Source organism: Suncus etruscus, chromosome 11 (genome assembly GCF_024139225.1).
Source record: "Suncus etruscus isolate mSunEtr1 chromosome 11, mSunEtr1.pri.cur, whole genome shotgun sequence".
In the NCBI taxonomy this organism is placed as follows: domain Eukaryota; kingdom Metazoa; phylum Chordata; class Mammalia; order Eulipotyphla; family Soricidae; genus Suncus; species Suncus etruscus.
In genome coordinates this window covers 76,720,732-76,747,877 of record NC_064858.1, presented here as the reverse complement: position 1 = coordinate 76,747,877, position 27,146 = coordinate 76,720,732, and the positions used below count along the sequence as shown (strand labels likewise).

At 39.8% G+C, this 27,146-nt stretch overlaps 1 protein-coding gene and 1 pseudogene across 1 annotated transcript in view; one reads left to right on the top strand and one right to left on the bottom strand.

Moving 5' to 3' along the window:
• Positions 1 to 27,146, bottom strand: part of DIP2B (disco interacting protein 2 homolog B) — a 262,889-nt gene that overhangs the window by 173,797 nt on the left and 61,946 nt on the right. The window lies entirely within an intron of this gene.
• On the top strand, positions 7,712 to 8,625 carry LOC126022637 (GTP-binding protein SAR1b-like; annotated as a pseudogene).

Below are 27,146 nucleotides of genomic sequence, written 5' to 3'. Positions count from 1 at the left end.
GAAAGAATGCAAATATGTGTATATATATGAATTTTCAAGTTGTTCATAAGAATTTTTAATAGTTCACCATGTTGATTTTTCCCTGCCTTTTGCATATATGCCTTAAGTTTCATGCATTTAGAATGATCTAGCCACCTACCATATTTAGGATGTCTTAGTTGAACACAATACTTAGTTTCGTTTTGGGGGGTTGTTGTTTTGTTTGTTTTGGTTCTGGTTTTTGCCACCCCTGGTGGCATGCAGGGGCTACTGCTGGCTCTGTGCTCAGGAATCACTCCTGGTAGACTCAGGGGACCATATAAAATGCCAGGGATTGAACCTGGGTCAGCTAAGTGCAAAGCAAATGCCTTCCCTGCTGATGCCCTCAATACTTAGTTTTCTGTAGAGTTTCACTCTCTTACAGAACTTGAATATGTTCTTTGGAGGGGTAGGGAGAGCACTTTGGACCACAACAACGGATGTGCTCAATTTTTACTCCTGGCTTTGCTTGGGGGACAAAAAAAATTTTATGCATTTAGAATGGTATCAAATCTAGGTTGGCCATGTGAAAGGCAAGAACCTTACCCACTGTACTATCTCTCCAATTCAAGCAAATGTCCTTTTGTTTTGTTTTGTTTGTTTTGGGGCCAAACCTGGTGATGCTCAGGGATTCCTTCTGGCTCTGCGCTCTGGAATCACTCCTGGCAGGCTCAGGGAAATCATATGGAATGCCAGGGATCAAACCAGGGTCGGTTGCATGCAAGGCAAAGCCCTCTCCACTGTGTTATCACTCTGGCCCCAGTATGTGTGAATATATATATATATATACCTATATATAATATAATATATAATATATATTATAAATATTTAAAACAAATAGAATACTGATGAACATATCAGACCATAAAACAAGTTATAAAAATTTCAAACAGGAATCAGATACTTCTTCATATGTCAACAAGAAAACAAGTTATAATTCAGTAAAAGACAACATTTGAAAGGTCAGCCATTAAAAAGTAGCCAATTACTATGTTTTTACTATTTGTGTTATATACTATGCAATATATACAAAACAAGGAAGTTACTCAATGGGTTGAGCTTGTTTTATGTTATTTTTCTTTGGGGGCCACACCCAAACGGTGCTTAGGAGCAAAGAATGCTCCTGGCTCTATGCTCAGAAATAACTCCTGGCAGGCTCAGGGGACCATATGGTATGCCAGAAGTAGAACCCGGTTGACTGCGTGTAAGGCAACGAGCTACTGTACTATCACTCCAGTCACTGAGCTCCTGTTCTGCATTCAGGATGCCCTGATATAACCCCCAGCACCACATGATCCCCTTAGCAAAAGTAACCCCCAAGCAATTTGCTATTAGCAATATTGGGTTTGGCTCAAATTCCAAAAGAAAAACATGTATCCTACCACTGAGAATTATATGACTTGCATTTTATAAATAGGTTTGTTATATTTGATGTATATTTAGTAGCATATATTGTATTTAATATATACCCCAAACGTATACATAAGCAATTCTGTTAGGAGCATTAGAATTGATGAAGTAGACATGCCAGTTCTTCTGTTTCTCTTCAGCTGGTATGTTGGGGGCTCTGGGCAGGACAGCTAGCCATAGGCCCCCTGGGCTGACCACTTAGTCCAGGGGACTGAGATTCCCCCCACGCCAGACTGGACCCCATTCAGGAGTTTTTTTGTTATTATTCGTTTTCAAAAGCGTGCAGGTGCAAATGCGCCCGCGCGACATATATACTTTTTAACAACACCCAAAAATATAATTCTCAACTATTTTTAGGGAAAAAATAAAATTCCCTAGATTTGGAGGATAATATTCAAATAGGTCTCTAAAATCAGTGTATATGTAGATGTGACTTCCTATACAATGGTCCTCTCTGACTTCCAAGCCTAATCCATAAACAATTCATCTATACAATGTATATAGCCCCTCTGATATATTTCCCTTCCTCCACACCAGAGCCCCTTCTACTCCCTCATCTCCCAATCCAGATTCTTTATCTTCCCCTTAATTAACCCTCTTTACCCTCAGTTCTTTAATTTGTTAGGCACCAAGACCGACCTCCTGCCCCAACAAATTCTGCCTTTTCGCACACCCCTACAAAGCTCATTATTACTCCTTAACTCTCTCACCCCCAACCATCAGTACATCACATTTACCCTTTTTAACTTCAGTACTACACAGTTCTAATCACAGAGCAAAATCATGCATTGGATTTAACAACCCCCAACTATTTCAAAAGACATAAAATGGACACATATGTCTTTTGAATATTTTATATGTATTTTCTTTAACAGCTATAACTCTTTCTAAATATTCTTTTACCATGACGATTCTACCCCCTTTTTATCTTGTCTTCTCTTTGTGAGCTGTTCAATAAGGAATTTTGGTGAAAGAGTCCCTCAATTTAATGCTTATGATTGAACCATGTCATGGGGATTGTTGGATTTGTTCTTATGGCCCCCATATGCGCTGATAACACCACATGGCATTGTTCCTTGTTTGCATAGGCACATTAAAATGGGAAAATACTATACATACAAATAAGTTCTTATCTAAGAGAGATTGGAACACACAAATCTCATAGTGCAATGGGACCTTACACCCTGAACATTGATATAATGACCTGGCACAGGCCTCAGAAGAATGAGCATCCTCCATTCACCCCTGAACCAGGGAAGCTATTTACAAAACATCCAAGGTTTTTTATAACAACACCTGGAAGCAATCCTCTACCAGGGAAGACCCAACCACGGCTCTGACATCGACCTGCTCAAGAGACTTCCCTTAACACTAAGAAGACTTGACAACAACATGATAAAGATTTGTTTAAATGATTTCAATCAATAAATATTTGTTTAGATGATTTTGATACATAAAAATTTGATGAAGTAAATACTTTTGCACTGTAAATGATGACTGCCTAACTTTGTCTATATTTAATTCTTTCAAAAACTTATTCTGTATTAGCAGTACAGCTAACTGGGAGAGTACAATCTATCAGTACTTTGCATGAGCTGCAAAACAATGCAGAGAAAGTAATGTGGTGCTCTGGTCACTGCCAAGATCAACATTTCCTCAAAGTGATCTTCCAATTTAGCAGGCCAGGGCCTGAAGCCAGTCCTCTGCTTTCTCATCATTATGGATTTATCCTCAAGCAGTTTCTGAAAAAAGACTTCCATGGGGCCTTTCCAAGCAGAAAAAAATGGGACTGAACAATCACAGCTAGCTCAAAATTGCATACCAAGTCACAGTTTTCTCCTCTACTTCCCAGCTAAGTGTCACTGATTTGAGTTTTTTTTTTTTTTCTTTTTTTAAAGGCCCAATTCTCAACTACTTTACTTGCCTTCAATGAGCATGTCAATTACCAGATGTGGACAAAACTGTGTTTATTCTAATACTGTGATATGTCCTTTTATGTCCCCCATCCTGTCTAGTCTTTGTTTTCAGACCTGAGCATATGAAAGGATACATATACATCACTGGATTAGAAAAAGGAATGAGCCTGACTAGCTTTCTCTTTAAACTGACATTGTTGGGCTAGGAGACCACTCAATAGGCTGAGCTCATTCTTTCCATGCAGGAGGCCTGATATCAATTCCAAACACTACATGGTCCCCCAGCACTACTGGAAGTGAACTCTGAGCACCAAGCTGAGAACAGCTCTTGAGCAATGCAGAGTAACCCCAAACCAAACAACAAATAAAATAAATAAATATCACTATTCAAGAAAAAGTTGTTGTAGGACTCAAGCAACAGTTCAGTGGTTAAGGCTCTTGTCTTGCTTTACACACAGATGACTCAGGTTCAGTCCCAGGCTCCATCAAAAGTAGGCCCATGAGTACCACCAGGAATGATCCATGAACACAGAGCTAGGAGTAAGCCCTGAGCATTAAAAAAAGAAGGGAAGGGGCTGAGATATAGCACAGTGGTAAGGCATACAGACGACCCAAGACGGACCTGGGTTAGATTCCTGACATCCTATATGGTCCCCCAAACCTGTCAGGAGTGACTTCTGAGTACAGAGCCAAGATAACCCCTGAGCACCACCAGGTGTGGCCCAAAAACCAAAACAAAAAAAAGGGAAGGGAAAAGAAGAGTAGAAGAAGGGGAAAGAAAAGGGGAAGGGGAGGGAAGAGAAATTGAGCCATTAAAATGCTAAAGTAAATAGTAAAAATTGAAATAATGTTAGGTAACAATATTGCCAAGATATATAAATAAATTATGCCAAAATATCAAAAACTATGCCAAGAGACACCATGTTCAAACTGGGCCAACTCCATAGATTCACTCTTTTCTTGAATTAGATGTAAAGCAAGCTATGAAAGATCATGGGTATATGGGCTCATGCAGTAGAAGCTAGCCATCTCGGGAGGAGAGGGAGAGCCAAGTCTCCATCCTGCCAAAGCCATACTTGCTGCCTCCATCATCCAGAAGTACTGTCTTCCCAATGGCCCTACCTCAGCTCCCCTCTACAATTCCCTTCAGGAACACCAATCTGATCAAACTTCGGGAGGCCTGGCAGCTGAGTATATGCCCCTAATACTGTGATATTACTTTGTGTTTCGGAACAACTTCATTTATTTGATCCCTACAGCAACAAACCAAGTTAACAGAATGTACAGCTAACACCAAGCACTTACTAAACGTTCCTCCATTGTATTATTCATGTATAATAATATATTTCATAATTTATAATTGTATAAGTATATTAGATTAGACCTGAGCATATAAAGTGTTATATTACTTTTATAATTTATAATACATAAATACTAATTTTCATAAACATGCTTGCTACTGTACTTTTCTTTTTAATATTCTATTTTATTTTTCAATAATTTTGCTTTCACTTATATCTGGAAACAAATGTAATATTGTCAACTATGTGATGGATTTTCTTTAAGACAAAAAAGTCACAGCTGAAACTGCTGGGTGTAGTATCTTCCTCAAATTCTCTCCAGTGCCAGCATATGAGTAGAACTTGGAGTCAGGATGCTAATGCAATCCCAAAGAGCCAATGTGTGTGTGTAGACTCAGAGATCCAAAATAAATGTGCAACCTCAGAGAACTAGTAGGCGTGTGCAACCTTAGAAAACGAGCACATGTATGCAATCAGAGTCAGTATGTATGTGCAAGCTGAGAGGCATGTGCCACCACATGCATCCCTACAGCAATCCCCACCATAAGGGAATTAATATTACAAAAGTAATTTTATATTTTAGTTATATAAGCATGAAAAATATGTTGTGCCTTCTTGGAGGGAGGCTTAGTGGGTGAGGGGGAAACTGGAGACTGGTGGAGTACGGTCACATCAGTGGTAGGATTGATGTTGAAATGCTAAATACCTGAAACAACTGTATTGTGAACAACTTTGCAAATCATGATAAATAAAATTTAAAGATTTTAAATATAGGCATGGCCTATAAATTTATAAAATATAGGTGTGGCCTATAAAAAATGCCAAATTTGGTATTAACATAGCATCTGTGAGTATGCAAAGTCCTTTTCTAGGTTTACTTCATTTCTAGGGAAAAAAGAAACAAACTACTTCAGTAAATTAACATTGTCAAACATTATCAAACACAAGTTTTAGGCTTGATACATGAGTATCATAGTTGATTACCAGAACACCATGGGTGATTCCCAGAACACCAAACACTCCTCTGTTGTCCAGCCCTTGATAACAAGACAATAAAAGTATCCAGAATATAACCAAAAAAAAATAACAAGAAGCCGAAGAGATAGTACAGTGAGTAGGGCATTTGCCTTGTATGCAGTCAACCCATGTTCAATCCTTGGCATCCCATATGGTCGGTCCCCTGAGCCTGAGTGCCAGAAGTGATTTCTAAGCACACAGAGCCCTGAGTGCCAATGGGTGTGGTCCAAAACCCAAAACCAAACAAATGGAAAAAAAAAACAATAACAAGAAATCAAGTAACATGTAGAGTTCTCTGATCATAGGATCAGAATGGTGAATTACAAAACTGTAGCAAATTAAGAAAGACCAGAGCAAAAAAATTGGGGTGGGAAAAAAATTTAATTGGTGAACATGAGACCAATCTAGATTTGTGTTAAAAATACTCTCCAAAGCATTGTACAGATTTAATGCAATTCTTCTAAGGATACTCATGACATTCTTGAAAGAAGTGGACAAATACTCCTGAAACAATTTGGAACAATAAACACCAATGAATAGCTAGAGCAACCCTTAGGGAGGAAAATGCAGAAGGCATCACTTTCCCCAACTTTAAATTGTATTACAAAGCAATAGTCATTAGAACAGCATGGTACTGGAATAAAGACAGGCACTCAGATCAATGGAATAGACTTGAGTATTCAGAGAATGTTTGCCAGACATACAATCAATTAATCTTCGATAAAGGGGCAAGAAATGCAAAATGTAGCAAGGAAAGCCTCTTTAACAAGTGGTGTTGGGACAACTGGTCAGCCACATGCAAAAAATTGAACTCGGACCTCCATCTAACACCATACGCAAAGGTCAAATACAAATGGATTAAAGACCTTGATATCAAACCTGGAACCATAAGGTATACAGAACAACATGTAGGTAAAACACTTCATGACATTGAAACTAGGCATCTTTAAGGAGGAAAGAGCACTGCCCAAACAAGTGGAAGTGGAGATAAATAGATGGGACTCTATTAAGCTAAAAAGCTTCTGTACCTCAAAGAAAATAGTGACTAGGATACAAAGGCCACACACAGAATGGGAGAAACTATTCACCAAATACCCATCAGATACAGGGCTAATATTACTAAGATATACAAGGTACTGACAGAACTTAACAAGAAAAAACTACTATAAACCCATCAAGAAATGGGGAGCAGAAATGAACAGATAGTTCCTCAAAGAAGAAATAGAAATGGCCAAAGGCACATGAAAAAATGCTCCACATCACTAATTATCAGGAAGCTGCAAATCAAAACAACAATGAGGTACCATCTCACACTACAGAGTCTGGCACACATCACAAAGAACAAGAACTCTAGGGGGGAGGTGCATGGGGAGGAAGGCGGGCAGATATCTGGCTTCCTGTTTCCTCTTTGATTCTGGAGGCCAGCTCTTGCCAGGTATGGGGTTAGGGGAGGCCCCATGCCGGAGGCCTTCTCCCTAGCCTGGGGAGAGCTGGGAGGCTTGGCAGGCCCCCAGCTGTCCTCCTCTTTCTCCCCTAGACTCCAGGCCTTCCCTGGGTGCTGGCTTAGATGGCCAGAAGTGGGTTCAGGTGGACTCTTAGGGGTCCTCAGGCTTACCTCCACCCTCTGTACTCCAGGGGGGGAGGTGCAAGGGGAGGAGGGTGGCCAGATATCTGGCTTCCACTTTCCCCTTTGATTCTGGAGGCCAGCTCTTGCCAGGTATGGGGTTTGGGGAGGCCCCATGCTGGAGGCCTTCTCTCTAGCCTGGGGAGTGCTGAGAGGCTTGGCAGGCCCCCAGCCATTCCCCTTTTCCTCCCCTGGACTCCAGGCCTTCCCTGGGCACTGGTCCAGGTGGACTCTATAGGGGTCATCAGGCTTTCCCCCTACCTCTCTCTACACTAATGGGAATGTGCTTTGAGAGGAGGGCGGGCTGTTGCAGCACTGGTTTATGTTGAGACAGTCACTGGAAATTTTTTCTCCTTGGTCTCAATTTCAAAAACTACACGGGGGCTAGTGCCCCCATGCGTATAATATATATTGATAGACGGGATTTGGGTCCGCGGCCGCCATCGTGCTTTGCAGTTGGGGCTCCGAGGCAGCAGAGAGCCGGAGGCCAGCAAGGAATCGCGTTCTTCTCTCCCGGCGCAGACCCCATAAGATTTGGATATGTCCTTCATATTTGACTGGACTTACAGTGGTTTCAGCAGCGTGCTACAGTTTTTAGGATTATATAAGAAAACTGGTAAATTGGATAATGCAGGAAAAACAACATTGCTACTCATGCTGAAAGTTGACAGACTTGGACAACAGGTCCCAACATTACATCCTACTTCAGAAGAATTAACCATTGCTGGCATGACCTTTACAACTTTTGATCTGGGTGGACATGTTCAAGCTCGAAGAGTGTGGAAAAAACTACCTTCCTGCTATCAATGGTATTGTATTTCTGGTGGATTGTGCAGACAATGAAAGGCTGCTAGAATCAAAAGAACTTGATTCACTATGACAGATGAAACCATTGCCAACGTACCTATCCTGATTCTTGGAAATAAAATCGACAGACCTAAAGCCATCAGTGAAGACCGGGTTAAGAGAGATGTTTGGTTTATATGGTCAGACAACAGGAAAAGGCAACGTGTCTTTGAAAGAACTGAATGCCCAGCCCTTAGAAGTTTTCATGTGCAGTGTGCTCAAAAGGCAAGGTTATGGAGAAGGCTTCCGCTGGATGACTCAATACATTGATTAACTGCAACCCACATCAATTCCAGGTCTCGCCATTCAGGCCTACTCAGAGATTTGATCATTCAACATGAATAACTTGAATTCAATAGACTTTTGTTGGTTAGAAAACAGATGTTTTTTAGATTATTAATATATCACCTTAATTTGAGTGAGAATTGAAAACTGATTCCAAGAAGTTTGACTATGACAATGTTAGCTTTCTAATTCCATAAAAAATAATTAGTTTTTAGGGCCCGGAGAGATAGCACAATGGTGTTTGCCTTGCAAGCAACCGATCCAGGACCAAAGGTGGTTGGTTCAAATCCCGGTGTCCCATATGGTCCCCCCGTGCCTGCCAGGAGCTATTTCTGAGCAGACAGCCAGGAGTAACCCCTGAGCATTGCCGGGTGTGGCCCAAAAACCAAAAAAAAAAAATAGTTTTTATAGTTTATAATCTGACATTACCCACAGCACCATTTATAAAGAGTAATTTTCATCAGTACACTTGAAGCATTTTTTAACATGAAACTACAAATATAAACCATATTTAAAATCTCATGTTAAATTTTTATATACTTTTCTGGAACTTGTTTTTAAATTTTAGATTATATGTCCACTTAACTGAAAATTCATAATCAATTTATTGATCATTGCATAATGCCTAACAGTTGTCAATAACATTTTTTCATGTATAAAATAAGTAAGACAAACTACTATTTGGCATTCTTATTGGATAAATGTTTTATTTTAAATGTTTCTTATCCAGCTAGTATTAGTATGTCTGAAATTTGGCATGATCACTATGTATTTGAGGGGTTGTTGGGAAAGGAGATTACTTTAGAATAACGTTTAAATCCTTCAAGGCTTTCACATTTACCAAGACAGTTATGTTTGGTTATATCTTATTACCCATTTCTCCCTGAACCATGTATTTTCATCAGTTGCCACTCTCACAACCAGAACTGACAGTATCCCTGACAGGACCACTTCTGCCAGTACAACACAAGGCTGACTGGCTTTTGTTGGTAGATACTTGAGCGTTCTTGAAGCTGTTGAACTCTGAAGTGTTCAGTCCTTGGTTTAGTAATGTCTGCCTCTTCACCAAAGGCATCAGTCTCACCACAATTAGTGGTTCTCACAGGCAAGCAATAGCCAAAGTCTGTGCTGTCATTGTGGAGGTCTGCTTGTCTGAGAAAATTGAAACTTGCACTGTTTATCAACCCCTAGATGTGTGAAGATTCTCCTTCTATTCTAGTTCTATCTTTGGCATATTTTATTTCTTGATGCAAAAAAAAAGATGAATGCTTTTTTTTTTCTCAGTTGCTATTAGCTAGCTCTTGCAATCCTACTTAGAGGCTTTTATCTTATAATGCTGGCCCTCTGGTAGTGTCTGTAAGGCTTATTGGTAGATTTAACTAACAAAATTTTAGTTAGCTTTTTAAAGCATTTTAATTTCCAGGAAAATTTATTTCTCGTCCCCTCACTCTCTTTCCGAGACTCAAAATTAGCAAAATAAAATGTAAGTGCCATATATTTTTTAAAAAAATTCTCCATGTAAGATTTCTCTCTAGATTATAATCAAGCTTGTATTGTCTACTTTACCCAATTTTGTCAAGAATAAACAGTCTCAATTCCATAAAAAAAAAACAATATATATTGATAGTATTACATGCATATAGTTTATATATGCATAATATCCATCTTGTATTGTGACCTTGATACTGCCCTACAAAGCTCATTTCTAATCTTTTACTGCCTCAGTCCCAACCATTATTTCCCCCCATTTACCCATGTAGGTGCAGCTCATGACATGAAGCTCACCACATAGTGATGAGTGCAGTTAGAGAAATAACTACACTGAAAACTATCATAACAATGTGAATGAATGAGGGAAATAGAAAGCCTGTCTCAAGTACAGGTGTGGGTGGGGTGGGGAGGAGGGAGATCTGGGCAATTGGTGGTGGGAATCTTGCACTGGTGAAGGGGGGGTGTTCTTTACATGACTGTACTCATACAACTACAATCATATTTGTAATCAAGGTGTTTTAAATAAAAATAATTTAAAAAAAAAACAAAGAACAAGAACAATCAGTGCTGGTGGGGATATGGGGAGAAAGGAACTCTCATTCACTGCTGGTGGGAATGCTGTCTTGTTCAGCCTTTAAGGAAAACAATATGGTGATTCCTTGAAAAACTGAAAATTGAGCTCCCATATGATCCAGCAATATCACTCTAGGTATGCCCTAGGAACACAAAAACACAATACAAATATGCCTTCTACACACCTATATTCATTGCAGTGCTATTTACAATAGCCAGAATCTGGAAACAATCCAAATGCCCTTCAACAGATGATTGGCTAAGGAAACTGTGGTACATATACACAATGGGATACTTACGATGCAGCCTTCAGGAGAAATGAAGTCATGAAATTTTCCTATACGTTGATGGACATGGCAACTATTATACTGAGTGAAATAAGTCAGAGGGAGAGAGATAGACACAGATTAGTCTCACTCATCTCTGGGTTTTGAGAAAAGTAAAAGACATTATTGTAATAATGCTCACAGACAATAGAGATGAGTGCTTGAAGGACTGGCTTATAATATGAAGCTCACCATAAAGAGTGGTGAATGCAGTTAGAGAAATAACTACACTGTCAACTATTATAGCAATGTTAATGAGTGAGAGAATTAGAAGCCTGTCTTGAATATAGGCAGGGGGTGAGGGAGGAGGAGAATGGGAGGCATCAGTGGTGGGAATACTGAACTGGTGAAGGGGGGGTGTTCTTTTCATGACTGAAACCCAACTACAAACATGTTTGTAATTATGGTGCTTAAATAAAGATATTATTTTAATTATTTTTCTGAAAAATGTTTTCAGAAACCTAACAGCCTAACCATTAAATAAGATGCAAGAATACATATTTAATATTATGACGACCAAGAAAAAGAATCTAGAGATGGGGCCGGAGTGGTGGTGCAAGTGGTAAGGCATCTGCCTTGTACGCGCTAACCTAGGATGGACCAGACTGCAGTTCGATCCCCTGGCGGCGTCCCATAGGATGCTGGGATTCAAACCCGTCCTTCTGCATACAAGGCAAACACTCTACCTCCATGCTATCTCTCCAGCCCCCATTTTTGTTGTTTTGGAACCACATCAAGTAGCTCTCAGAGGTTACTTCTGGCTCTGTACTCAGAAACTATTGCTGGTAGGCCCAGGTGACCATATAGGATGCCAGGGATCAAACCTGGGTTGGTACCATGCAAGGCAAATGTCATACCTGTTGTGCTATCGCTGTAGCCCCTTCTCCTGACATTGTTTAAGATTTAATAAGGTCCAAGAATGTAAAATAAAAAAAAATTTTTTAAAAGAAAATAAAAATAAAAAACATCCACGAGTTGGGTGAGACCACCCTAGGCACCGTGTTTCTAACCCCTTAGGTGGACAGGTCTGATGAAGCAAGGTAGCAGCAGAGAAATAATACCAAGCAGTCTGAAATGATATCCATTCAGTCTGCTTTTACCTTATGGCTTTTCTCTGCCATGTGTTCATTCTGCTGAGCCCAAAGCCTGTCTCCTCTCTTAATTCAAACAAACCCCCAATCCCAAGTCAGGGAAAATCAAATCAGATACAAAAGCAACTATCCTGGTTTTTTACATCTCAAAGGAAGAGATTAGGGAAAAAGGAAGTCAGGGGAAGGGCCCACCTATACAAGAATATGTATTTTTAATAAAAGGGACAGAGTGATAGCATAGTGGTAGGGAAATCTGCCTTGCACATGCCAACCCAGGATGAACAGTGGTTTGATTCCTGGCATCCCATATGGTCCCCAAGCCTGTCAGGGGCGATTTCTTAGCGTAGAGCCAGGAGTAAACCCTGAACGCTGCTGGGTGTGGCCCCCCCAAGCCCCCCTCCAAAAAAAACACACCAGGAATTATCCCTGGCTATGCACTCAGGAACTACTATTGGTGGTGCTCAGGGGCCCATACGAATGCTGAGGATTAAACCAGGTCAGACATGCAAAGCAAATCCCATACCCACTATCACTCAGATCCTAAACAAAATCTTTTTTGGGAGGTTGGAGGGGCTACACTGGAAGTGTTCAGGAGTTACTATTGTATTGGCTCTGCACTCAGAAATTAATCCTGGCAGGCTCAGGGGATCATATAGGATGCCAACGAGAAAAAACCAGGTAGGCCATATATTAGACAAACAACTTGTGCTATTGCTCTGGCCCTGAACATAACTTTTGATTACTTTCTCCAAAAATAAAAGGCCATAATTCTAATTAATACACTAAATTCAATTTTTAATTCAGTACAAAACATTAATAATCTGTAAAATCTGACATGTAAGTTAGGACAGCCAGGTTTCTTTTTTTTTTTTTTTTTTTTTTGGTTTTTTGGTTTTTTGGGCCACACCTGGTGGTGCTCAGGGGTTACTCCTGGCTGTCTGCTCAGAAATAGCTCCTGGCAGGCACAGGGGACCATATGGGACACCGGGATTCGAACCAACCACCTTTGGTCCTGGACTGACTGCTTGCAAGGCAAACGCCACTGTGCTATCTTTCCGGGCCCGGAACACATTTTTATCACACAGAGGCCCAGGGATGATCCCAGGCACTCCTAGGAAAGGACCCTCAAGTGCTGAGATCAACTCCAAAACATTTTTGGATATGGTCCAAAAATAAACAAATATTTTTAAGTCAATCATGATTAACTTTGGTTAAGTTATCAAAGTATATGATTATACTTATGAGTAAGTTACTAACATGTATGATTATTCTGATTAAGTTACCAAAGTATATGACTAAAAATCATCCAACTTCAAGACAGACCAATGAATTTCAGTATGATTCAGCATTAAAAATTAACTAGAAAAAAATTAACTAGAGGCAGGGCAGATAGCTAAGAAAGGTAAACATTGCAGCCAATTGCACAGACTGCTCTTTCCCACATGAACTGGAGTGCAGTCTGCAAACACCAGTCCCTCTGGGAATGCTGTAGCCTGCTGCTGTCATAGATTTCCTCCTAGGACCTTGCTGTCTCCAGATGTAGACTCTGGACAGGTGTGTGGGACACTTTTGGAAAACACCAGGGCTCGGCATCCAGTTCCCACATTAGACAAGTCAACACATCTACCTGCACCAAGCTGCAAAGAGCGTGTAATTGAAGCTCTTTATTCAAGTTCAGATTTCCTGACCACCTGGAGATCCACATCTCCAAGAAGTTGAGCTTTACCAAGTTAAATGTGGATGAATCTCAAGACATGAGAAGCAGTTCATCCCAGATGGCTGTAGGGTCAAATTTGCCACTAATCATGGACATCTGGACAAATGGTACTGAGAGCCTCAGAGCAGCCCCTCGTGAGTCCTGCTCCTTCATTGCTATTCTCTCTATCCCCCAATTAATCCTGTTCTTTATCAAATAAAAAGGAGTGTGAGATAAGCCTTGCATGTGCAAGGACTTAAGATTGATCTCCAACACTGCAGGCCCCCTAAGCACTACAGAGTATGGTCCTGATGTCCCTGCACTGCTAAGTCCAAGCATCAAATCCACACCTGGGTGGAGTACTGCTGAGAGGACCCAGGCATTGTTGGGGAGACATTCCCTGGGGGGGGAGGGGGAACTAATCAACAAGATTTCATATCCTATATAATAAGTAATCTTTGTTTTGGTACCACACCCTACAAACCTCTAATAGAAATGACCAGGGTCTATGACAGAACTCAAATAACATGAACAGCTGAACTTTCTCAGGTGGGACCAGACTACATACAGTGCTGAAAAATCTGTTACTATTTTCAGAATGGGGTTGAACGAAATACCCCAACACATACACACACATACACACACAGAAGTAATTTGTAGTAATTCCAATAGCCATTTATTACAAGCAATATAAAAAAATTATTTTGTGCCTGCCAAGGGGTCAGGCTTGGAGACAATGGTGATGAGATTGGTGTTGAAACACTTGAATGCCAGAAACAACTGTATTATAAACAACTTGATAAACCAGGGGTTTAAATAAAGTTACACACTTAAGAACTTTTCAAAGCTGAGAATTACAGGTACCAAGATCCAAGAGGCCTGAAGGTCCCAGTGAAAATAGACCTAATTAGGAAAACTCTAAGATTATTCAAAATTATTCAAAATTACAAAATCCAAAGACAGAATACTGAAAGCAGCAAGATCAAAAAAGGAATTTACAGAGGAAAACCTATAAGAAATACAGAAGCCATATGGTCCCCCGTGCCTGCCAGGAGCAATTTCTGAGCCTGGAGCCAGGAATAACCCCTGAGCACTGCCGGGTGTGACCCAAAAACCAAAAAAAAAAAAAAAAAAAAAAAAAAACAGAAGATCTATCAAATGAGATTCTACAAGCAAAAAAGAATATAGTATATAATAGACAAACCCTCAGTGACATGAACATTTCATCAAGAATACTCTATTCCATCTATATTATTCATTCATATTTGAAAAAACAATACAGAGCTTCATTGATAGGCAACAATTTAGAAAATTCATAGCCTTAAAACCGGTTTTGTAAAGAGTGTTGAAAGAGTTTATCTAAAGAACAGGATAAACTTTTCAAAATGTGGCATTGAGCATGGCATTCACTAATGGTGTACTGTCCTCTATAGATTAAGCAAGGATAAAAACATATAGCAATTAATCATCACAATTAACTTTTACTGATTTATGATTCTATTTGCCATTCCTTTAAGTTTTATTAGACCAAGTAACATAAAATAAATTTGTTATATGCCTGCCATGCATGCAGGCTGAGAGTTGGAAGGGCACCTGGGGACAATGGTGAAGAGAAAGGGATACTGATGGTGAGAGTGGTGTTTGGACATTGTATGCCTAAAATAAATCTATTGTGAACAACTCTGTAAATCATGGTGTCTCTGCAAACAACCCTGTAAATAATGGTATCTCAATAAACATTCCTGAGAGGGATAACTACTTTTCATATTACCTACTAAGTATCAATTCATGATGGTTTACAGCATACTACATAGAGAGGAGATATTAATGAAGCAAATATGGAACTTTTGTCAAGGTGCATATGGTGAGGTATGAATGACTAAACTACAGAATGAGTTATCAAAATGTAATCTAGAACATGCAAAACTGATGTGAAAGGGAGAGTGATGATAACACAGTGGGTAGGGTGTTTGCCTTACACATGGCCAATCAAGGTTTGATCCCCCAGCATCCTTGAGTCAGCAAGGAGTAACTTCTAAGTGCAAAGCCAGGAGTAACCCCTGAATGCTGCCAGGTGTGGCCCCAAAACCAAAAAACAACCAAATAAATAAACTTAAAGTGTATACAAAGTTGAATGATAGCATAACTCCATAGAAGAGTAATGGACTTAATTAAAAGGCGACAACCAACCAGAATCCTAATGAGGGAAAGACTATACTTTGCACTATTTTAACAAATATTTTAAACAAATAGGCATATTAGATGTGGGAGTTTTCCCCTAATTTTCTCTTTTTAGTGTGAGGGTTGTTTGGTTGATGCTCAGCTGTGCTCAGGAATCACTCCTAGTGATACTCAGGGGTACCATATGTTATGCCGAGGATTGAACTGGTCAGCAACATCCAAGACAAACACTTAAGCCCCTATACTACTTTTTTAGTCAAAGACACAAAATAAATGCAGAGATTTCTGAGTTGTTGAATAAGTGGAAGAATAAAAAGGAGCCATCAAAGGCATAAAGGGAGAAGGATGGAGAGGATGAAAAAGTATGGCAAGGGAGGAGAAAAGTGCTCAGAACAGAGAGATCTGGGTAGAAGATAAAGATTTGGAAAAGATTAAGAAAGAAAACAGTTAAAACTTTCTTAAGTGGCTGATTGCCAAGATGTGAGTGTCAAGTGAAAAGAAAGTTGGCTATAGCTATGGGAAACACTAGGGTTTGAGGGTAGGCAAACAAAAAGTGTCTTTGAAAGGAAAAAAAGGAAAGGACTGGAATAGGTATAGTTTTAAATGTCAAAGGGCAGCAGAAAACTTAAATTGTAGCCCACCATTTCCTGTGGAGCAGAAATATGCAAAATCAGAAAGGCAAAGAAAATAATTCCTTGACTGTAACACAAAAATGTTTGCTATCACTCCCAAGATGTCAGCTGCCTGATTATGCTCCTTGTCCTAATTGTGCTATGATTTCTTTCTTTTCTTTCTTTCTTTCTTTCTTGTATTTATTTATTTATTTTTTTTGCTCCGGGGACCATATGAGATGCCAGGATTCGAACCACCTTCCATCCTGAATCCACTCTGTGCAAGGCAAACCCCCTATTGCTGTGCTATCTCTCTAGCCCCTGTGCTATGATTTCTGACACTGACACTAAGTCATTTTATCTACTAAGTCATCCATGGGAAGAGAAACCAAGTTGCTAGAGGGAGACATTTGCTTCTCTGGTTTTCTTCCATGAATGGAGATCACCAGATATGGTACATCAGCTCTTCTTTGCCACTTAGATGTACGTCTTGGGTCTGAAAGAATCATACAGTGTAAGGCACTACTTGCCTTGCCCTTGCTCAACCCAGGTTCGATCCCCAGCATCCTATATGGTTCCCAGAACACCACCAGTAGTAATTCCTGAGTGCAGACCCACAGTAACTTCTGAACGTCACCAGGTGCAGTACAACAAAGTCACTGTTCTAGAAGCTACTGACTGTTTTGACTAGCAAATTCAGAAAAAACAAGCAGTTTCGTTGTATCTTCCTTCTCCATGAGCACACTTTCAATAGGAATTGATTGGCAGAAAACTAGACACCGTGAACATCTTCCCCTACCTAGCATTAACCAGTGGGCCCAGGGGAGATGCACCTATTTTTGAAACTCAGATGGCAAATCAATTTAGCTCCAATACCAAATAACTTCATTTACCTTCACAGTTATTAACTATAAAGGTTTTGGCTCCCAGCTGTTAAACCATACTTTTTTCTTTTTTTGTAGAGCCTGGGTGGATAAGAGGTTTGTTATTTCTGCTCTCTCCTCTCTTCCAGATCCTACCATCAAGTTTAAACAGACACAATCTACCTTTAACCTAATTAAACTAATGTAATGCTAATAAAGTAATTTAAGACTCTTATTTTTCCTCTGCCCTCAGCTCTTTAGTGTTTCTGTGATGAAGTAGGGTCAATATGCTTTTGGCTCAGTGTTCATCAGCGGACCACAAACTTGACACTGGTTCAGTTCTCTGAAGATCACCTGGTTCCCAAAGAGCAGAATCACTGGCACTGCACTCATAGGTTGCCCTGATTTCCAAAACTTCCTTTATGGTTCTTTGGGTTTGGTTTGGTTTCCTGACCAATTTGGCAGTGCTCTAAAGTTACTCCCCACTTGACACTCAGGGGATCATAGTGTGCTGGGGAACAAACCCTATCCCATATACTTTAATATGTCTTGTAAATATTTATCTTTGGTCTCTTGAAAAATACTTAAGAAGACAAATTATTCAAATAAATAAAAAATGATTTAATGTGAAATACTGCCACACCAATATGCCATTTTTGGTATGAGGAAGGGAAAACACACACTCTGTATAAAAAGGAAATGCAAACAAAACTAAAATAGACTGAGGATGTAGCTCAGTGGTAGAGCACATGCTTTGCATGTGGTGAGACCCTGGACTCATTCTTGGCACCAGAAAAACAAAAATAAAGCTAAACAAAAACTAACTTTGATCAAAGATTGCCCAGATTTGGTTCTGCCTACTGAACAATTGCGGACTCCATCTGAAAATATTGGGGCTGAGATAGCACAAAGGGGTGGACCACATGAACCTCAGAGAAGTAACAAGCAGACTACAGAGGCCTCTAGCATTGCTGAGTTCAAGCAGCATCAGAGTCCAAACACTGAAGTGCCCAGCCAGGAGCAGCCCCATGAGTAGCCCCTACCCCACCTCCAGCATTGTTTAAAGACCCAAATAAACAACAATAAAAAAGAAAACTAACAAGCAACAGCATCAGAATTTTTTTTTTTTTTTTGGTGGGGAATGGGGAAATGGGACCACATACAGTTATGTTCTGGGCTTATTTGTAGCTCTACACTCAGAAATCATTTCTGGTGGGGCTCAGGGGACCATATGGGCTGTCAGGTATCAAACCCAGGTTGGCTGCATGCAAGGTAAATACCCTACCTGCTGTACTATCTCTCAGGCCACTGAATCAGAATTCCTAAGAGGAAAATGGCTCTTAAATAGTAACTCAAGGGGTAAGGGCATGCTTCAGTAAAACACACACATTCCTTGTATGCAAAAGACCTGTGTTTGATCCCTAACATTACTAAAAAAGAAAGGAAGGGGAGAGGGAAAGGAAAGAAAAGGGATCCTGATGCCAACAATAGAGATTGCGTGAAAAATAAAACTGTATTGGCACTATATAAACAATGACTTGGATTGAACTAACTAGCTTGCCTGGAGCCTAGAGTTGGTCTTATGCCAGGAAACTTCAGGGGTAGGGTCTCCTTGTATTTAGGCCAAGGCTTTTCCTTTCCATGTCCCCCATATTTTGATGGGCCTATGCAAACAATATTTGCCACTCTAACACCATTTTTACTGTGCTCCTTTGACTCTAAACCTTAAAAAAAAAAAAAAAAAAAACCACTTAAACTTTGATGTTAACTTAAACTAATATGCATGTGCATGAAAATGTAAAAAAAATACTATGCCTTCAATTTCATGGCTTTAGATTGCTTTGTGTACTGCTAAGAAATGTTCTAATGTACTACAATCTGGGGACTTGTGGACAAAGTAATTGTACATGGGTTCTGTTTTATTTTTCTTAATGTTCTTTGACTGTAAGTTCAAAATTTAGGCACCAGCAAGGGGATTTCTTCTGAGAACTCTGTTTATGGGTGATTGTCCTTCCACTGTAACTTTACCTTGTCTTCTTTCTTTGCAGCACTGTTCTCATAATTAAAAATAAAAAATAAAAAAAAAAAAAAGAAAAGGAGGTGTGTGAAAAGGAGAAGGAGGGGCAGGGAGGGGAGAAGCAACTCAGGTTTCTTTTCTTTTTTTTCTTTTTTTTTTTTTTGTTTGTTTGTTTTTGAGCCACACCCGGCAGTGCTCAGGGGTTGCTCCTGGCTGTCTGCTCAGAAATAGCTCCTGGCAGGCACGGGGGACCATATGGAACACCGGGATTCAAACCAACCACCTTAGGTCCTGGATCAGCTGCTTGCAAGGCAAACACCGCTGTGCTATATCTCTCCAGGCCCGCAACTCAGGTTTCTACAGTGGCCTTCTCCAACAATCACTGCAGATACCCTCCAGACTCAAAGCACTGTTTCTGACTGTAATGCTTCCTTCCTACTATACACTATGAATAAGATCACACAAATTGTGTTGGAATGATTATACTAAATAAGCCTGGATCAATACGAAGTCGTACCAGGAGAGATCAGAAAGAAAAGGCTATATTCTGAGATGGCAGAAGGATCAGAGATAGTTGTTCTACTAAATCTGTCAACTCCTTCACAGATTTTTCACTCTTCTTACTTGTCTCTTTATCCCTGAAGCACCTAGAAAAGAGCTTTCCATGGTAGATTTTCAAGCTCGTATCTCAAAAGAAACTGAAAACTGGAGCTGATGAAGTAAAATTCTGACTTCTGAACATGTGGCTGCATCTGAGGATTTTGTGGGGTTTACTTTTTCTGACTTAGGTGCTAATAGTCTAGGATAGGTTTAAGAAAAAATCTAATGGAATACTTAACCATTTAGTTTTTGCACAAATAAAATGCCCTGTGTGGCTTTATTAGAACTCTCATGTAAGGGTTGGACAGTACAGTGGGTAGATTACTTGCCTTGCATGCAGTCGAGCCAGGCTCAATTCCCAGAATCACATATGGACCCAAGTATCACCAGGACTGTGTCCCGAGGGCATTCAGCAGTAATCCCTAAGCATCCCTAGATGCAGCCCAAAAACAAAAACAAAAAAATAACTTACATGCATAATAGTGCATGCATAATGTGGCCTCAGTTTCTGGATGCCAAGTGAGTCTTTTGTTTCAGCAGTATAACTCTAGCCAAGATGCTGGCATTTGGCATGTTCTCATACTCTCAACTGTCTCCTAGCACTGTTCAAATCTGATTTAATAGCATCAATGAAGAGTCACAGCATCAGAGGCTGGATCAAGATGCATCATGAAAAGCAGACTCTTAAGACAAATGTTAATTTATGGAAGGAGAAACTGGCACTCCAGAATGTATTCTGTTACTGTATTTCACCACACGATCATCACAGATTTATGCTCTTTAAAAAAGTGGGATACAATTATTAATGAAGTTTTTTACATTGTGCCAATATTCCTGAAAAAAAAAAAAAAAGGTTGACAATTATGCAGTGGCAAGGATTAGGCAGTAAAATACAGCATTTTAAGTTCTGTCAAAACAAAGGCAAGCCATCAACCATCTCTTTAAGCAAAATAAATTTAAAGCTTTCAGAACTGAGCCCAAATTCTCCCCTAGCTAGGAAATGGTTGAAATGATGATGAATGGAAGCAAGGACAGTCAAAAAGTAACTGGAAAGTCTTTCAAGATAGAACCTAGGTTTTGTTCATTTTCGTTTATCTTCAGCATGTGGCTGTAGTGCTCTGATCACAGCATTCAGTAAATGTTTGCTGAATCAAACTGTTTCAAAAGCATGCTCAGCACACTTCCACAAGTTTAGAAATCATGAAGTCTCCTTAGCAAATAGTTTCAGTTCCACTTACAGCAAAATACTTTTCTAGAAAATACATCTAAACATTATAAACAAAAACAACAAAATCTCCTTTGTAGACGTGATTTTAATGTGTGTGTTGTTTTTTTTTAATAATGAGGGGGCCAGACACTCAACAAAGTTTAAGGTCACTACAATTTAGGGATAAAGATAACCACACAAGTTAGAAATTTTATTTTTCACAAATTTTACAAATTTATATAAAACCACACATATATTGTAGATCAGGGACAAGGCTTCCCCTGTATGTGAGAGGCCTGGGCACAAAACCTAACACCGTAAAAAATAAACCTTTCACCCTTCCATATAACATGGTGAAAAGAATAAGTAGGAAATAGAAATGGAACTTCTATCACCTTCCTCTTTACTGTTGAAAATTAACTTCTAAATTACAAGAAAGAAAAATCAAAGGTTATCCAAAAATTTTAATTGTTCATTCAGGAAGATGATTTATAATGAAAATAATATGGATTTTGCCTTGGAAGAGTAATTAAAGGAGTGGATGAAGGCTGGGATAAAATCCACCATGACAGAGGAAAATAGGTATCAGTGGAAATGTGCAGAAGGACCTCAACACTGTTCTGCTGTCAGCTGGGCTTGTTATTTTCCATGCTTGATATCTTCTCTCACCCTTTTTCCAGTGACTCTATCTGATTTCTTGTGCAAAGCTGCAAGCTGAGACCCCACAGAATTAACCCTCAACTGCCTCTACTATCCACACACTACAGACATGAAAGGAGCTCCCAAACTGAGCCTGACTGAACCATCTACAGAAGGCAAGATGGGCAGGACACACAAATCACAGGACATTTCAATTATTTAGTTATTATTACTATCTAATTTGCTTCTCAAAAATCCTGTACTAGGAAGAGATTAATTATCGATTTTGTAGTGTATCAATAGAGATACACATAGAACAGGGGAAATGGTACAGGGAGTTAAGGCACTTGCCTTGCATGTAGATGACCTCATGATTGGCTTGATCCTTGCATGAACCCTGACACCACATATGGCTAACCCAAGAACTACCAGGGATCACTCTTGAGCATAAAGCCAAAAATAGCCCAGAACACTGTCAGGTGTGAATGATCTCCCCACCCCATAAACTGATATATCAGGGTCAAATTTTGACTACTCAGGCTCCAGAGGAATAGTTCAATATCTTAGAACAAATGCTCTGCAAATTACAGGCAGAATCCCTAGTGCCACTACAAGATTCTTGTAGTTCTACGATACCCAGAGCAACAAGCAAATTCTGTACTACACAGAAGTGTGTGCAATCATCATAACTAAAAGTATGTAATCCCTGATGAGCACTACAACTAAAGGATGTATGAGAGCCACAACCAGGAAGTGCAAGTCCTGGCGAGCACCTGTGAGTACTGTAACTAGGAATGTTCCAAGGGAGTGAACACCACAGTCAAGCAATGAATAACATCATAATAAATAACACCAGTAACAATAATGGAGAGGAGAGAAATTAAGAAAACAAAATTTAGTAACTTGAAAATCTCAAACTATACTACTTAAGACAATAAATGCAGGCTCCCAAGTTCCTAAGATAATGTTTGTTCTAATATTCATGTTCATTTTACTTTAAAAGCAAACACGTGTCTTCTGCAAGAAAAAAGATATCAATAAAGGAACAGGTAGTATAAAGATGAGAAGCTGAAAAGACATCACAAAATATAAATGATAGCAAGAATGAAAAAAAGCAATCAAGGCGGGTGTTAAATCAACAAAGATTAAAATTTAAATGTGTCCAGTGTTGAGATGGCTCTAAGAACTACCTTGCAGGTTTGATACTAACCCAGCAGTACAAAGCTCCTGAACAACATCAAAAACAGAAGATCCCAAAGGGGGCTACTGCCCCCTTTTAGAAAAAATAAATCATCTAGCAATTCACTAAAAATCTATGCTCTTTAAGTAAAAAAAGACTTCAAATAAACAAAACTGTGCCCCAGGCAACTATAATTGCCTGGATCATTCCAGTGCCCCCACACCCAGAGATATTATCACCTGTTTTGGAAACTACTGACCAGGAATGACACTGAAGCACTGGATGGTAAGTAATTTCTAATCACTGTCAGTGTTGCCCCAAAACAAAACAACAAAAAGGGCATGGTGGCATTTGCTGTTGGTTCAGAATTGTTTCTGAGCAGTTAACAAGATAGGCTGATAGCTAAAACCTATTCTTTGATCAGTGATTTGTACTGGGGGGTTGCCAGGAAATTGACAAAGGGCAATAAAAGTTATACTGCTTAATGAAAGCACTTAGAAATAAAGTAGACAGGGGCCGGGCGGTGGCGCTGAAGGTAAGGTGCCTGCCTTGCCTGCGCTAGCCTAGGACGGACCGCGTTCGATCCCCCGGCGTCCCATATGGTCCCCCAAGAAGCCAGGAGCAACTTCTGAGCGCATAGCCAGGAGTAACCCCTGAGTGTCACAGGGTGTAGCCCCCCCCCAAAAAAAAAAAAAGAAATAAAGTAGACCATGAAGCACCAAAAGGTTCCATAAACTAGAAACTGCAAAGTGTAAAAGATGGCTCAAGATGTGAGTCACAATTAGAAGTCAGAGATGCTAAGTGGGTAAACAGGTTGACCAGGAGACAAGCACAAAGTAAGAAATGAGATAAAAACTAGCTCAAGGGATTTCTAGTCAAAGATGATAGAATAAGTGCTTTCTAACCTATAGCATATATCTCATTAGATCATAGTAAAGATGGAAGGGGGTGGGGGAAATAAGTATTAACTCACAAAAACTTGAAAGAATGGCAGGAAGCAACTCAATTCTAAAATTTTAGAAGCAAACAGATAAATAACTAACATAGAAGACCCCCCAAAAAAAAGTTGAGTCACAAACAGCAATGGTGGAATAAGTCAATTTACACTATGAAAATCCTAAAGGCTGAACGATAGGTTGAAACAGCTCCCTTTGGAAATTAGAGACAACATAGGTTATAAGATGCCATAAGAAAAGTTATAACCAGACGCCAGAGCTATAGCAAAGTAAGTAGAGCCTTGTACGCAGCTGACCCAGGTTCAATCCCCAACATCCAATATGGTCCCTAAGCACCACCAGAAGTGACCCCTGAGCACCACAGGCCCAAAACCAAGAACAAAAAAAAAAAAGTTAAGACCAGGAACAAATCGCCAAACTGCCAAATTCATTTCAGGTAGATCAATCTCTGGACTGAAAACTCTGTGGCATTCTCAGAATAGGGGTGAGAGATTAATCTCCCTTCTGGCTAGACCCAGCAGCCACCACACCTAACCTCCACTGTCATATAAATGGTCCACTCCATAGTTCCTGGAGTGCAGGGCCACATATGCAGCCACAAAAAACCATCTCCAAATGCCATAGTATTTACAATAGTCGGGTGGGAGTACAGCAAATTTAATGGGAAAGTTGCATAGAAGTCCACCAATGTACACTATCTTTCACCGGTGCAAATTCCCTGCCACAGATTGCCCTGGTTTCCTTCCCACCCACCCCAGCCAACCTCTAGAGACCTATCTCTCCTCCCTTCCACTCTCTCTCCCTCTCCTCCACCCCATTTCACCACCCGCCATAGTGGACCTTCACTACCTAACTGCATTCACAACTCTTTGTGGCAAGCTTCCTACCATGGACTGATCTTTCTGGTCCTCATCTCTGGATATCTCTGGATATTACTATCATACTATTTTTTTATTTTTCTCATATTCCACAAACGAGTGAGATTATTCTATGTCTATCCCTTTCCTTCTGCCTCATTTCACTCAATATAATGCTCTCACTATCCGTCCATGTATAAGCAAATTTCATGACTTAATTTTTCCTAACAGCCACACAGTATTCCATGTATAGATGTACCACTGTTTTCTTTATCTACTCATCTGCTCATCTGTTCTCAGGCACTTGAGCTGTTTCCAGATTCTGGCTATTGTAAATAGTGCTGTAGTGAATATAGGAATGCAGAGGGCTTTTCTGCATTGTGGTTTTTGGTTCCTAGGGTTTTTCCCTAGGAGTAGTATGGCTGGATCATATGGAAACTCAATTTCTAGTTTTTTGAGGAATATCCAAATTGTTTTCCAAAAAGGCTGGACCAATCTACAAACCATTGTGATATAATAATCACTACAAAATGATTTTATTGATCTATTTTCATTTTATTTGCTATTTTGTTACAATAAGAAACCTAAGTAAAAATAAATATGCCTACAAAGGAGGTAGGCTTGGAGAGTAAAAAGGAAACTGTGGGTAAAAATAAAGATGTATTTTGTATTAATATGTACATTTAAATGTAGTATGTATACTACTATATTACAGATGTAGAATATATAATATGTAATGTGTAATGTAATTGTAGTTGTAGTATTAAAACAAGAAAGGAAAGTTAAGATCAGGATAGATCAATAGTACAGTGACTATCTTGTAAGCCTGAAGCCAATGATGATGAGCTTGATCCTAGGCACCTCCACCCCATATGCTAAGTACAATACCAGGGGTTTCACTGTTTAGGACTCCAGGTGTAACAGCAAAGTATATGACTCCCAGGTCACAGACTTATTTTTTTAGAATGAATATAGTTTAGTGACAAAGCAACTAACTTTCAAGTATATGGCCAATGAGTCCATGAGTCTGAGCCCCTGGCACCACCTCATGTAACAGTTGCAATCCTCAACAACTATTGTGTAATTACACTGCTACAATTCAAAGTATGCAATGGAAAAAAAAAAAACATCATGATCAAGGGTAGATAAGCACAATGACTAAAACTGTGACCCCTGGTCAGCACTGTCACCTAAGTGTGTGAGCACTAGAACCCAGTGTTGACCCATTTGACCCACCATAACCAAGTGTGCCAGCACCATGAGCAAGTATATAAACCCCAGTTATCACAATGGGGGGGGAGGGGAAGGAGAAAAGGAAAGAAAAAGGAAAGGAGAAGGGGAATAGGATGGGGGAGTGCAAGGGGAAGAAGAATTTTGTAAAAATTTAGCGGTAAAATAATATGGATGATACCCCCCTCAGTAACAATATTAAAAATTCAGTGTCCAGAAGGAAAAAAAAGGGAAAGAGAGAAAAATGACTACAGAGACAGGCAGAGGGGAGGGTAGAGAGGGAGGGCAAAGAAGGGCTGGGAGGAGAATGGGAGGGAAACTGGGAACATTGGTGAAAGGAAAGTGCACTCGTGAAGGGGTTGGTATTAGACATTGTATGACTGAAAATCATAACAAATGTTTGTCTCATGGTGATTCTATTAAAAAATGTTTTTCTTTTCAAAAAAAAATTTTTTTTTCCTTTGTGCCAGAGAGATAGTACAAAAGGTAAATAGTCCTCCTGTGCTATATGCAGATGACTCAGACTTAACCTTGGCAACACATCCGGTTCCCACTAGGGGTCACTCCTGAATATACACACCCAGGGCACCATTGGGTGGGGCCCTATCACATCCCTGCAAATTATTTTTTAAATAGAGCATTTCTAGACTGAGAGATACCAAGCACATTTGAAGAAATTATGCCACACTAAAAAATACAGGATTTGGAATTTGAGGAGGTTCAAACTGGGAAGTAGCAGTACACAAAGCAACTCCTGGAATGAGGGAAGGGCAGCCTTTAAGGTAATGTCATACACCTAAGTAACAGTGAGTCACAGAACTCCAGAATGTACTTGTTTTGGACAGAAAGGTGAAACTGACAAAATACATCGTATGACTGAGGATAGAGATTTATATAAATCAGATTTTGGGGATCTTGTCAATCACATCTCAAAATAAAACTGCATTTTTTTTCATTCCAAGTCACAATCTGATAAGTTAATATTTCAATTCTATCAAAAATTCCTTGAATTTTGGGGCCAGAATGATAGCACTGAAAAGGTAGGGCTTTTGCATTGCATTGGGATTGACTTGGTTTGATCCCCAGCATCCCAAGCCTGCCAGGAGTGATTTCTGAGCACAGAGCCAGGAGTAACCCCTGAGTTCCGCCGGGTGTAGCCCCCCTAAAAATCGCATCCCATATGGTCCCCCCAAGCCAGGGGCAATTTCTGA